This window comes from Zingiber officinale, chromosome 11A, assembly GCF_018446385.1.
Source record: "Zingiber officinale cultivar Zhangliang chromosome 11A, Zo_v1.1, whole genome shotgun sequence".
Classification (NCBI taxonomy): domain Eukaryota; kingdom Viridiplantae; phylum Streptophyta; class Magnoliopsida; order Zingiberales; family Zingiberaceae; genus Zingiber; species Zingiber officinale.
The window spans coordinates 56,015,772-56,028,918 of NC_056006.1; positions in this window are offsets into that span (position 1 = coordinate 56,015,772).

The following is a 13,147-nucleotide window of genomic DNA, read 5'->3' on the forward strand; positions in this document are numbered from 1 at the left end:
GGCTTTGTGTGTTTGTGTATGATTTGAACCCTCGGGCATGTCGAGGTTGTTTTGTGTTGTTCATGATTGTAATAATTAAATACAGCCGGTTGTTGTATTATTTTTTTTTCATTCTATTAGATCTAGATTACATGTAAATTCCTTTATAGAATATAGGATCGATAAATGTAAATTTTTATTTTATTTTGTTGTGGCTTGTATCCTTGCTATGCGTGGTGCTATTTTGAGGACCGGAGGCATGGCGAAGAAGGAAGCAAGATAGATGCGGCGGCTTGATCTATTGGCGGCATATTGGACGATAGTGATGGATGAGGCCATAATAGTTGAAAATTTTATTTTCATATTTATTGCCTTTATATGCTGTTTTTATGTGTTGTGATGCAGGTTTTATGTGTTGTGATGTGTGTGCATGTTAAAATTTCTCAATTTAAATAACTAAGTAGGAGAGGGATTATTTAAATAAATTTCACGGTCTCCATTACTGGTTTGTAAGTGATGCATTCAAACTTGCGCGTTGGCTTTAAGTGCCTTCCTCTATATCGGATGAGTTTGTTTGCGGATCACTAGATTAAACTTCCTCTATGGATGATTATAGGAAATTATTTAGGTATGTGTGATCTTCTCCATCTGAAGGGGCACAATCCTAATTAATGAACTAAGTATCAAGTAATGGTATATACATAGGCGCATTTAATAGTATCCTCCCCATCGAACTCACTACTATTATTTGTGTGACCGAAGATGAACCAACTATTAATTTTATTTGTCATAAAGTTAGGTTGACAAGATAATAAAATTAATGGGTAAAACCTCCTCTTACAAATGTTTGAATTAGTATACGTCCACACTATCATGACATACTAAATTCACGGTGTTTTGAAGTGTTGGTTAATTTAAATTATATTGTTTGAGGGATCAATATTATTTTAAATTCTAAAGTTTTTACCAAATATTTTCTTTTGTGATTCTCAAGATTTCAAAATGGCTTTCAATCCTCTTGTTGTTATTCTAAAAGAAAACAAACATACTGGTTTAAATTATATTGATTGGAAACAGAACTTGGACATTGTCTTAACTGTTGAAGAATACAATTTTATACTTCTTGAGGTCCGCTCTAGCGTGCCTGATAAGGATTCTAGTGAAGAGGAGATAGAGAGACATAGGAAATGGGTCAAGGCAGATGACATGATGCGGTGTTACATTTTGCCTTCTATGTCAAATGTGTTGTAACATCAGTATCAGGTCATACCCATAGCCTATGATATGATGTTCAATCTCAAGGAACTCTTCGGATACCAGAATCGGGTTGCCAAGCAGGAGGCCATGAGAAAATTAATGATGACCACCATGACTGAGGGGAAGCCCGTAAGGGATCATATCCTCAAGATGATGGCTCATTTGAATGAGATGGAAGTCCTTGGAGCTGAAATCGATGGGGAAACGCAGGTCGATATCATTCTCTAAATGCTTCCCAAGAGTTTTGAGCAGTTCCACCTGAACTACAACATGAACAAAAGGGTTTATTCATTGGCAGAACTTCTGACAAAACACCAACCGGCAGAAGGGCTATTTCGTCAAAGTTCTCAAGTTCACATTGCTTAAAACGTTTCTGCCTCTAAGCTGAAAGGTGGAAAGAAGAAGAAGAAACAAGTTGGTTCGGTAAAGAAAGTGATTCGACCTCAAGGGACTGGGTCGCAGGCACGTGTAAAGAAGCTGAAGGATAAGTGCTTCACATGCAAGCAGTCTAGACATTGGAAGGTGGACTGTACTCGCAAAAAGGAGAACAAGAAAAGTATATCTTATTCATTAGTTGTTGACACATGTTTAGCGGTGTTATCTACCTGTAACACCCCGCCCCTCCTGCTAAGGCGACGGGGGTTACTTACTCATACATATACATACCTACTTACTACAGCGGAAGTCTTATTTATCGAAATTAAAAACTTTTCTTTTCTTTAAAATCAACATGACTAATCACCTGGACATATAACACCACATAACATACTTAACATGATTTTTAAGTCAAAATGCCCAAACACAAAATTAAATGTCATGGAGTCATAAAACAGTAACATAACTAGGCATAGTTCTTATTAAACAAAAGCAGGTCTTTCTCCTTTAGCCAAGGCACTACCACACACATCCTTCTAGCCCCTCCTGCTGCTCCCCTAGTTCATCCATTCCTTGCCTTTATCTGTGGTACAAGAAAGTAAGCTGTGAGCACTCATGGCTCAATAAGTTCCTTTCCTACTCACAAAACCGTATAACATATTAAAATCACAAGACATAACACATAGAGGAAATTCATTATATCATGCAGCATATCATGGCATATCATAACATAAGCATAAGGTATCATGGCATAACATAACATAATCATCAATTGCACCCTGACATATCATAACATCATCATAAATATCATGGCATAATCATAAGGTATATGCAAGGTGAATTCATAAACATGTATCATAAAAACATATGCAATATGTCCTTTGAAAACTTATAATATACATACTTAAACATAATCTTAACATGATTGGGGCCCCGGCTTGTACCACATATATAAATGCGTGCGTCCTATGTAGGTCCAAGGTAGCAAGTCTTGAACCCTACAAGGCATACATACTAGGCCCGTTTCTTAGTCCATCGACCTAGGGGCACTTAGGAGCCCATCCCTAACGATGCCCGTTTCTTAGTCCATCGACCCCGGGGCGCTTATGGAGACCACCCTTGGTACAAGCCAAACATAAAATAAAATAACATGTTTTTACATATCATGGTTCTTATCTTTTCTTGTACATCGTGTCACTTATCATATCATACCATATAGACTTTGGGCACACAGCTCATCATAATGGTATGTAAAGATTTGGGCACACAGCACATCATATATTTTATGCATAAATTGGGCACACAGCATCTCATATGTTTCATGCATAAATTGGGTACACAGCTCATCACATATATCATGGATAATTTGCACGTAGCTTCATCATAAATAATACACTCCATAGCATAAGGGTTTCCATCATGTATAGATCATAAGTGTGCATAATTAAACATAGAAGCATAGAAATCTCAAAATCATGGCATATAAGATACATGGAAAACATAATTCGATCTCTAACCCTAATGTCTTTTAGTGGCCGAACCATATAGGTTGGGTTTTTGGTAAAACTTCATCCCAACATGTGAACCCTAAGTAAGCATCATTTCTTATACCATAAGAACTATCATGAGCAAGTTTAGTTAGAGTTCTAGGTTACTTAAACTTACAACTTATCATGGCCGAAACTTATCAAGCATACATTCGGTTAAAAACTATCATTCAAGCTTGTGAACCCTAAACAACCTTCATAGCAAACATTTCAAGGAATAACATGAGCATGGTTGAGTTAGGTTCTAAGTTTCCTAAGCCCTAAATCATGAAGTGGCCGAAACTTGTAGGGCTTCAAATTAGGGTTCAAGTGCCCTAAAAGCATGAGAACCTTTAGCTACTTTCATAGCAAATATATCAAGGAATAACATGAGCATGGTTGAGTTAGGTTCTAAGTTTCCTAAGTCCTTCATCATGTAATGGCCGAATGTTATAGGACTTACAATTTAGGTTCAAGTGTCCTAAAAGCATGAGAACCTTAAACAACTTTCATATCAAATATATCAAGGAATAACATGAGCATAGTTGAGTTAAGTTCAAAGTTTCCTAGGTCTTTCATCATGTAATGGCCGAATGTTATAGGACTTAAAATTTAGGTGCAAGTGTTCTAAAAGCATGAGAACCTTAAGCAACTTTCAAAGCAAATATATCAAGGAATAACATGAGCATGGTTGAGTTAGGTTCTAAGTTTCCTAAGCCCTAAATCATGAAGTGGCCGAAACTTGTAGGGCTTCAAATTTGGGTTCAAGTGCCCTAAAAGCATGAGAACCTTAAACAACTTTCATAGCAAAAATATCAAGGAATAACATGAGCATGGTTGAGTTAGGTTCTAAGTTTCCTAAGCCCTAAATCATAAAGTGGCCGAAACTTGTAGGGCTTAAAATTAGGGTTCAAGTGCCCTAAAAACATGAGAACCTTAAGCAACTTTCATAGCCAATAAATCAAGGAATAACATGAGCATGGTTGAGTTAGGTTCTAAGTTCCCTAAGCCCTAAATCATGAAGTGGCCGAATGATATAGAGCATGAATTTAATTTCCATACAACAATAAACATAAGCACATTAGATTAGCTACATAACATTTTTCATCAAGGAGATCATGAGCATCTTAGATTTGCTTTAAATTCTCCTAGGCTTTAAATAAAATCCAAACCTAAACGAACCTTCATGGACATGAAATAGAGTTTAACTTAGCATATAATCATGGGCATATCATAATAGTTTCATATCTTATCTTAAGGAGATCTTGGCATACTTAGTTTTAAATTAAAGCTCTCCTAGGCCCTTAGTTCTATCATGGCCGAATACTAATGAATCTAAGTTCTACCAAACATTTTAACATAGATAAATCCTTACCATAAAATACATGCTACAAGAGAAATATCAAGCATATAAATTTTAGATCCTTTCATTCTCTAGGTCCTTCCTTTGGTCTTATCTTGGTTAGAATTTCTTCATGATGTTTTCTTAGCTTTTTATGTGACCGAATCTACATAGAAAAATAAGAGCTATTGTACCACAAGTGAGGGGAACTTACATCCTTTCGCTTGTGATTTTCCTTAGAGAGAAAAGTGTTCTAGGTGATAAGGAAGGTGGAAGCTTCTTCTTCTTATACCTCCATTTGTTTCCTTTGCTTGTAAGGGCTAGAACTTGAAGGTCTCCTCTCTAAAATTTGTTTTTCTTGAAGAGAAGCTTAGCTTAGCTCTCGGACAAAGGAGAGGGAGAGAGTTCTTGGTTCGGTGAGGAATGAAGAAGCAAGAGGAAGGAGGAAAAATGATTCAATCCCTTATTTTTTTCTTCTCCCAATCTATTTATTGCCTTGCCCATGAAACATGTCCTCATTCATTCCCTCAACTCCTCTTTTCCCTCACTCCTTTAATTCCCACGAAAATAGAGAGAGGGAGGGGAGTAGTCAATCCCTCTTTTGCTTGCTCCCTTTTCTTAACCAAGAGGGAAAAGAAGGTAAGCAACTTGGTTTTCTCTTGTTCTTTTTGCTTAGTTTTCATTTCTCCTTTAACCAAATTTTTCATTCCTTTCTATCCAATCATTTCTCCATATCCTAATGGTTATCATTCATAAATTTATCTCCATTTATTATGGGAGGTTCAAGGTTCAATCCTTGACCTCACCTCTTCTTATTCTATATTTTCTTTTGTTTTTATTTTCCTTTTTCTCCTATTCTTTTCATCTCTATGCTTTAAGGAAAATAGTATTCATATACCTATAATTTCGTGGGTGTTACAGTACCCCATATCTCATAAAAAGTTCGCCCTCGAACTTAGAATAACGATGTCAGGTTGTACCGGACTTCCGGCTGAGTGCATCGGCCACCTTGTTCGCTTTTCCGGGATGATAAAAGATTTCGCAATCGTAATCCTTGACTAGCTCGAGCCATCTACGTTGTCTCATATTTAGGTCTTTTTGCGTGAAGAAATATTTCAGACTCTGGTGGTCTGTATAAATCCTGCACGGGGCTCCATACAAATAATGCCTCCATGTTTTCAGAGCGAAGACCACAGCTGCTAGTTCCAGATCATGAATAGGGTAACTTCTTTCGTGCTCTTCGAGTTGTCTGGAGGCATAGGCGATGACTTTGCCGTCTTGCATGAGTACAGCTCCCAATCCTAATAAGGAAGCATCGCTATACATATCAAAGCCTTTGTTGCTTTCTGGAAGAGTAAGGATCGGGGCACTGGTCAGCCTCAATTTTAGTTCTGTAAAACTCTTCTCGCATTTATCCGTCCATTCATACTTTTTATTTTTCTTGGTGAGATTCATCATGGGGGCTGCGATTTTGGAGAAATCCTCTACGAACTTCCTGTAGTAGCCTGCCAATCCCAGAAAACTTCTGATTTCGCTGGCATTCTTCGATCTGTTCCAGTTACTTACGGCTTCAATCTTGGTTGGATCTACCATGACTCCATCCTTGGAGATGACATGACCCAAGAATATTACTCGATCTAGCCAGAACTCGCACTTGGAAAACTTTGCATACAATTGTTTCTCTCGGAGGATCCGCAGTACAATATTCAGATGTTCGGCATGTTCTTCCTGGGTTCTTGAATAGATGAGGATATCGTCAATGAAGACGATCACACATTTATTGAGATATGCCTCAAATACCCGATTCATCAAGTCCATGAACACAGCAGGGGCATTGGTCACTCCGAAGGGCATAACTACGAACTCATAGTGTCCGTATCTTGTTCGAAAGGCTGTCTTTGGTATATCATCTTGTTTCACTTTCACTTGACGATAGCCGGATCTTAGATCAATCTTTGAGAAGACAGTTGCTCCCTTCAATTGGTCGAACAGATCGTCGATCCACGGAAGGGGGTATCTGTTTTTGATCGTTGCGTTGTTTAATGCTCGGTAATCTATACACATTCACGTAGTTCCATCCTTCTTTTTCACAAACAGTACTGGAGCTCCCCACGGAGAGTGACTGGGGCGAATAAGTCCCTTGTCGAGCAACTCCCGTATCTGTCCTTGAAGTTCCTTCAACTCAGTGGGCACCATCCGGTAAGGTGCTTTAGAAATCGGCTTAGTACCCGGAACCACTTCAATCGTAAATTCTATTTCCCTGTCGGTTGCTAATCCTGGTAGTTCATCAGGAAATACTTCCGGATAGTTGCATACTACCCTGACCTCTTCTAGCTTCTGGCTTCCGGTTTGTTTTGTATCAACTACGTGTGCTAGAAATCCAGTACATCCTTTGTCCAACATACTCTGTGCCTCTATAGCTGATTAGAATCTTTCAGGTTCTTTCCCAGATTCCCCAATAAATTCGAACATCAACTCAGCTTCAGGTCGGAAGACCACTTTCCTGTTACGGCACTCGATTGAGACGCCATACTTGCCAAGGAAATCCATGCCCAGTATAATGTCATAATCCCACATGTCAAGTACTATCAGATCGCAGTAGAATTCTCTGTCTGCGATTCGGAGAGGTACGGCCCGCAGCATACGATCCGATGGCATAACTTCCCCGGATGGTAGGGTTGTTAAGAACGTGATATTTAGTATCTGGGGCGGTATGTCTAATCTCTTGGTAAATGATGCTGAGACGAACGAGTGTGTTGCCCCCGTATCAAACAATACTAAAGCATACTGACTAAAAATAGGTAGCTGACTTGTGACGACAGTAGAGGCGCTTGCCACATCCTCCTTAGTAAGCGAGAAAACCCTGGCGTTCGTAGTAGTTGGTGGAGCTTCCAATCTCCCTTGGCTGATCGGTGTTCTTCAATAGTAGTTTGCATCTAATGTAGATGTGAGGGGGTATTCTTGTTTTGGTTGTTCTGCTGGGGTGGTACCTGGAACTGGTTGGTGCAGTCTCTGGCAAGATGTCCTTCTCCTCCGCAACTATAGCACCTTCTGGTACCCTTATGACATACTCCGGAATGCAGCTTTCCGCAAATTGTGCACTGGGGGTACTTCGGTTGCTTATTCACTGAGCCACCTTTTGCATTGTCCCATTATTTCCTTTTTACAATGGAGGTCCCTTTCCAGCTTGTCTTATTACTTGAAGATTTCTGTCCTTCTATTCGGACCTGATTCTTATATTCGTTCATTACATTCTGATAATGTTCTGTGATGAGGGCACTGCTGACCAATTCCTCTGTAGTCTGAGGTCTATTAACTCCGCCGGCAACGTTCAGTGCTATTTCGGGTCGAAGCATCTTTAACATCAGTCTGACCCTTTCTCTTTCTGTGCGCACCAATTCTGGACATAGGCGTGCCAAACGGTTAAAGCGTTTTACTGCTTCGTTTACTGATAGATCACCTTGCCGAAACTCAGTGAACTCGTCATAGTGTCGGTTTGTCACTTGCATATGGTAGAACTCTTCGAAGAACTCTGTCTCGAAGTCCATCCAGTTCATCAAATTAATCTGTCTCTTTGCTTTCACTCTTTCCCACCACATTCTTGCGTGTCCGGAAAAACAAAAAGATACACACTTGATCTTCTCCGATTCGGGCCAGTCCAGTAGTTCCACTACACTTTATACTGTCTTGAACAAGGCCTGGGCATCCCATGGCTGGCAAGTACCCGAGAAGTTTTCCGGCTTCAGCCTCAGCCACTGTATCAAGTAGGTTTCCTGTCGAGCCACTGGGGCAGGGGCAACCGGTGGTACTGGTGCAACTATTGGCACGACGGGCACCACATTCTGATTTACTGGCAGGGTAGTAGGAGTTCCTTGTTGACCCATTAGCGTAGTGATTAGCTGTTGTTGCTCGGTGATCTGACGCTGGAGATCGGTGACTACCTGGGTCAGATCTGGTGGAGTCGGTGTCACATCTGCTCGGGTAGTACGTCTCCTAGCCATGCTTATCTTCATTAAATAACAATAAATTATCGTTACTCCTATTCGATTGTAAAAAGGTTAGTACTATTCCTATCCTACCATCATGCATACCTAAACTAAATAACGAACATAAATAAACATGCATAATATTAAAGCATCATAAAACAAACAGCAATAAATTAAATTAAGCACATAGATTCTTACTTGGAGCGGAAGGATGGAGGCTTGACATGTGTGTAGTGAATTGGCTAAACCTGGCTTTGATACCAAACTGTACCGCCCCGCCCCTCCTGCTAAGGCGACGGGGGTTACTTACTCATACATATACATACCTACTTACTACAGCGGAAGTCTTATTTATCGAAATTAAAAACTTTTCTTTTCTTTAAAATCAACATGACTAACCACCTGGACATATAACACCACATAACATACTTAACATGATTTTTAAGTCAAAATGCCCAAACATAAAATTAAATGTCATGGAGTCATAAAGCAGTAACATAACTAGGCATAGTTCTTATTAAACAAAAGCAGGTCTTTCTCCTTTAGCCAAGGCACTACCACACACATCCTTCTAGCCCCTCCTGCTGCTCCCCTAGTTCATCCATTCCTTACCTTTATCTGTGGTACAAGAAAGTAAGCTGTGAGCAATCATGGCTCAGTAAGTTCCTTTCCTACTCACAAAACCGTATAACATATTAAAATCACAAGACATAACACATGGAGGAAATTCATTATATCATGCAGCATATCATGACATATCATAACATAAGCATAAGGTATCATGGCATAACATAACATAATCATCAATTGCACCCTGACATATCATAACATCATCATAAATATCATGGCATAATCATAAGGTATATGCAAGGTGAATTCATAAACATGTATCATAAAAACATATGCAATATGTCCTTTGAAAACTTATAATATACATACTTAAACATAATCTTAACATGATGGGGGCCCCGGCTTGTACCACATACATAAATGCGCGCGTCCTATGTAGGTCCAAGGTAGCAAGTCTTGAACCCTACAAGGCATACATACTAGGCCCGTTTCTTAGTCCATCGACCTAAGGGCACTTAGGATCCCATCCCTAATGAGGCCCGTTTCTTAGTCCATCGACCCCGGAGCGCTTATAGAACCCACCCTTGGTACAAGCCATACATAAAGTAAAATATCATGTTTTTACATATCATGGTTCTTATCTTTTCTTGTACATCGTGTCACTTATCATATCATACCATATAGACTTTAGGCACACAGCTCATCATAATGGTATGTAAAGATTTGGGCACACAGCACATCATATATTTTATGCATAAATTGGGCACACAGCACATCATATGTTTCATGCATAAATTGAGCACACAGCTCATCACATATATCATGGATAATTTGCACGTAGCTTCATCATAAATAATACACTCCATAACATAAGGGTTTCCATCATGTATAGATCATAAGTGTGCATAATTAAACATAGAAGCATAGAAATCTCAAAATCATGGCATATAAGATACATGGAAAACATAATTCGATCTCTAACCCTAATGTCTTTTAGTGGCCGAACCATATAGGTTGGGTTTTTGGTAAAACTTCATCCCAACATGTGAACCCTAAGTAAGCATCATTTTTTATACCATAAGAACTATCATGAGCAAGTTACTTAAACTTACAACTTATCATGGCCGAAACTTATCAAGCATACATTCGGTTAAAAACTATCATTCAAGCTTGTGAACCCTAAACAACCTTCATCGCAAACATTTCAAGGAATAACATGAGCATGGTTGAGTTAGGTTCTAAGTTTCCTAAGCCCTAAATCATGAAGTGGCCGAAACTTGTAGGGCTTCAAATTAGGGTTCAAGTGCCCTAAAAGCATGAGAACCTTAAGCAACTTTCATAGCAAATATATCAAGGAATAACATGAGCATGGTTGAGTTAGGTTCTAAGTTTCCTAAGTCCTTCATCATGTAATGACCGAATGTTATAGGACTTACAATTTAGGTTCAAGTGTCCTAAAAGCATGAGAACCTTAAACAACTTTCATAGCAAATATATCAAGGAATAACATGAGCATAGTTGAGTTAAGTTCTAAGTTTCCTAGGTCCTTCATCATGTAATGGCTGAATGTTATAGGACTTAAAATTTAGGTTCAAGTGTCCTAAAAGCATGAGAACCTTAAGCAACTTTCATAGCAAATATATCTAGAAATAACATGAGCATGGTTGAGTTAGGTTCTAAGTTTCCTAAGCCCTAAATCATGAAGTGGCCAAAACTTGTAGGGCTTTAAATTAGGGTTCAAGTGCCCTAAAAGTATAAGAACCTTAAACAACTTTCATAGCAAAAATATCAAGGAATAACATGAGCATGGTTGAGTTAGGTTCTAAGTTTCCTAAGCCCTAAATCATAAAGTGGCCGAAACTTGTAGGGCTTAAAATTAGGGTTCAAGTGCCCTAAAAACATGAGAACCTTAAGCAACTTTCATAGCCAATAAATCAAGGAATAACATGAGCATGGTTGAGTTAGGTTCTAAGTTCCCTAAGCCCTAAATCATGAAGTGGCCGAATGATATAGAGCATGAATTTAATTTCCATACAACAATAAACATAAGCACATTAGATTAGCTACATAACATTTCATCAAGGAGATCATGAGCATCTTAGATTTGCTTTAAATTCTCCTAGGCTTTAAAAAAAATCCAAACCTAACCGAACCTTCATGGACATGAAATAGAGTTTAACTTAGCATATAATCATGGGCATATCGTAATAGTTTCATATCTTATCTTAAGGAGATCTTGGCATACTTAGTTTTAAATTAAAGCTCTCCTAGGCCCTTAGTTCTATCATGGCCGAATACTCATGAATCTAAGTTCTACCATACATTTTAACATAGATAAATCCTTACCATAAAATACATGCTACAAGAGAAATATCAAGCATATAAATTTTAGATCCTTTCATTCTCTAGGTCCTTCCTTTGGTCTTATCTTGGTTAGAATTTCTTCATGATGTTTTCTTAGCTTTTTATGTGACCGAATCTACATAGAAAAATAAGAGCTATTGTACCACAGGTGAGGGGAACTTACATCCTTTCGCTTGTGATTTTCCTTAGAGAGAAAAGTGTTCTAGGTGATAAGGAAGGTGGAAGCTTCTTCTTCTTGTACCTCCTTTTGTTTCCTTTGCTTGTAAGGGCTAGAACTTGAAGGTCTCCTCTCTAAACTTTGTTTTTCTTGAAGAGAAGCTTAACTTAGCTCTCAGAAAAGGAGAGGGAGAGAGTTCTTGGTTCGGTGAGGAATGAAGAAGCAAGAGGAAGGAGGAAAAATGATTTAATCCCTTATTTTTTTTCTTCTCCCAATCTATTTATTCCCTTGCCCATGAAACATGTCCTCATTTATTCCCTCAACTCCTCTTTTCCCTCACTCCTTTAATTCCCATGAAAATAGAGAGAGGGAGGGGAGTAGTCAATCCCTCTTTTACTTGCTCCCTTTTCTTAACCAAGAGGGAAAAGAAGGTAAGCAACTTGGTTTTCTCTTGTTCTTTTTGCTTAGTTTTCTTTTCTCCTTTAACTAAATTTTTCATTCCTTTCTATCCAATCATTTCTCCTTATCCTAATGGTTATCATTCATAAATTTATCTCCATTTATTATGGGAGGTTCAAGGTTCAATCCTTGACCTCACCTCTTCTTATTCTATATTTTCTTTTGTTTTTATTTTCCTTTTTCTCCTATTCTTTTCATCTCTATGCTTTAAGGAAAATAATATTCATATACCTTTAATTTCATGGGTGTTACACTACCAATACGTAGTGTGTAGATATGGGAGCCACTGATCATGTCTACAATTCTTTGCAGGGGTTCCAGGAAACCAGACGATTATATGAAGGGGAGATCACCATCTACAATGGCACTGCTACAAGAGTGGCAGCTATTACAATGGGAGATGTTTATTTATCTTTTGATAGGAATAAAACTTTGATTTTGAAAAATTTTCTTTACGTTCCATGTTTTAGAAAGAACTTGATTTCAGTTTCTAAATTATTTATGGATGGATATTCTATTTCTTTTGATGACAAAGTGATTGTCAAGAAAAATAGGGTGGTTATCTGTTCTATTGCATTGGTTGGTAATTTGTATACTCTTAATCCAATAACTCCCATGATGTAACAAATGGAAATTAATATCACATCTTCTAATTCTAATAAGAAAAGCAACCTTCGAAAATGAACCAAATATATCTTTGGCATCTAAGGTTGGGTCATATTATCTTGAGTAGGATTCAAAGGTTAGCCGATGAACCTTTGGGTTCATTGGTAGTGGAAAACTTTCCGACCTGCGTGTCTTGCTTAGAAGGAAAAATGACTAAGAGGCCTTTTATGGCTAAGGGGTATAGAGCCAAAGAAGTGTTGGAATTGGTTCATTCTAATTTGTGTGGGCCTATGACTATCTAGGCAAGAGGTGGTTTTGAATATATTATCTCTTTTATAGATGACTATCTCTTTTATAGATGACTATTCGAGATATGGGTACATTTACTTGATGCGCTACAAGTCTGAGTGCTTTGATAAGTTCAAAGAGTACAAGGCAGATGTGGAGAAACGTCATGGTAAAAGTATCAAGACACTACGGTCTGATCATGGTGGGGAGTATCTCTTAGGAGAGTTTAGGAGTTACT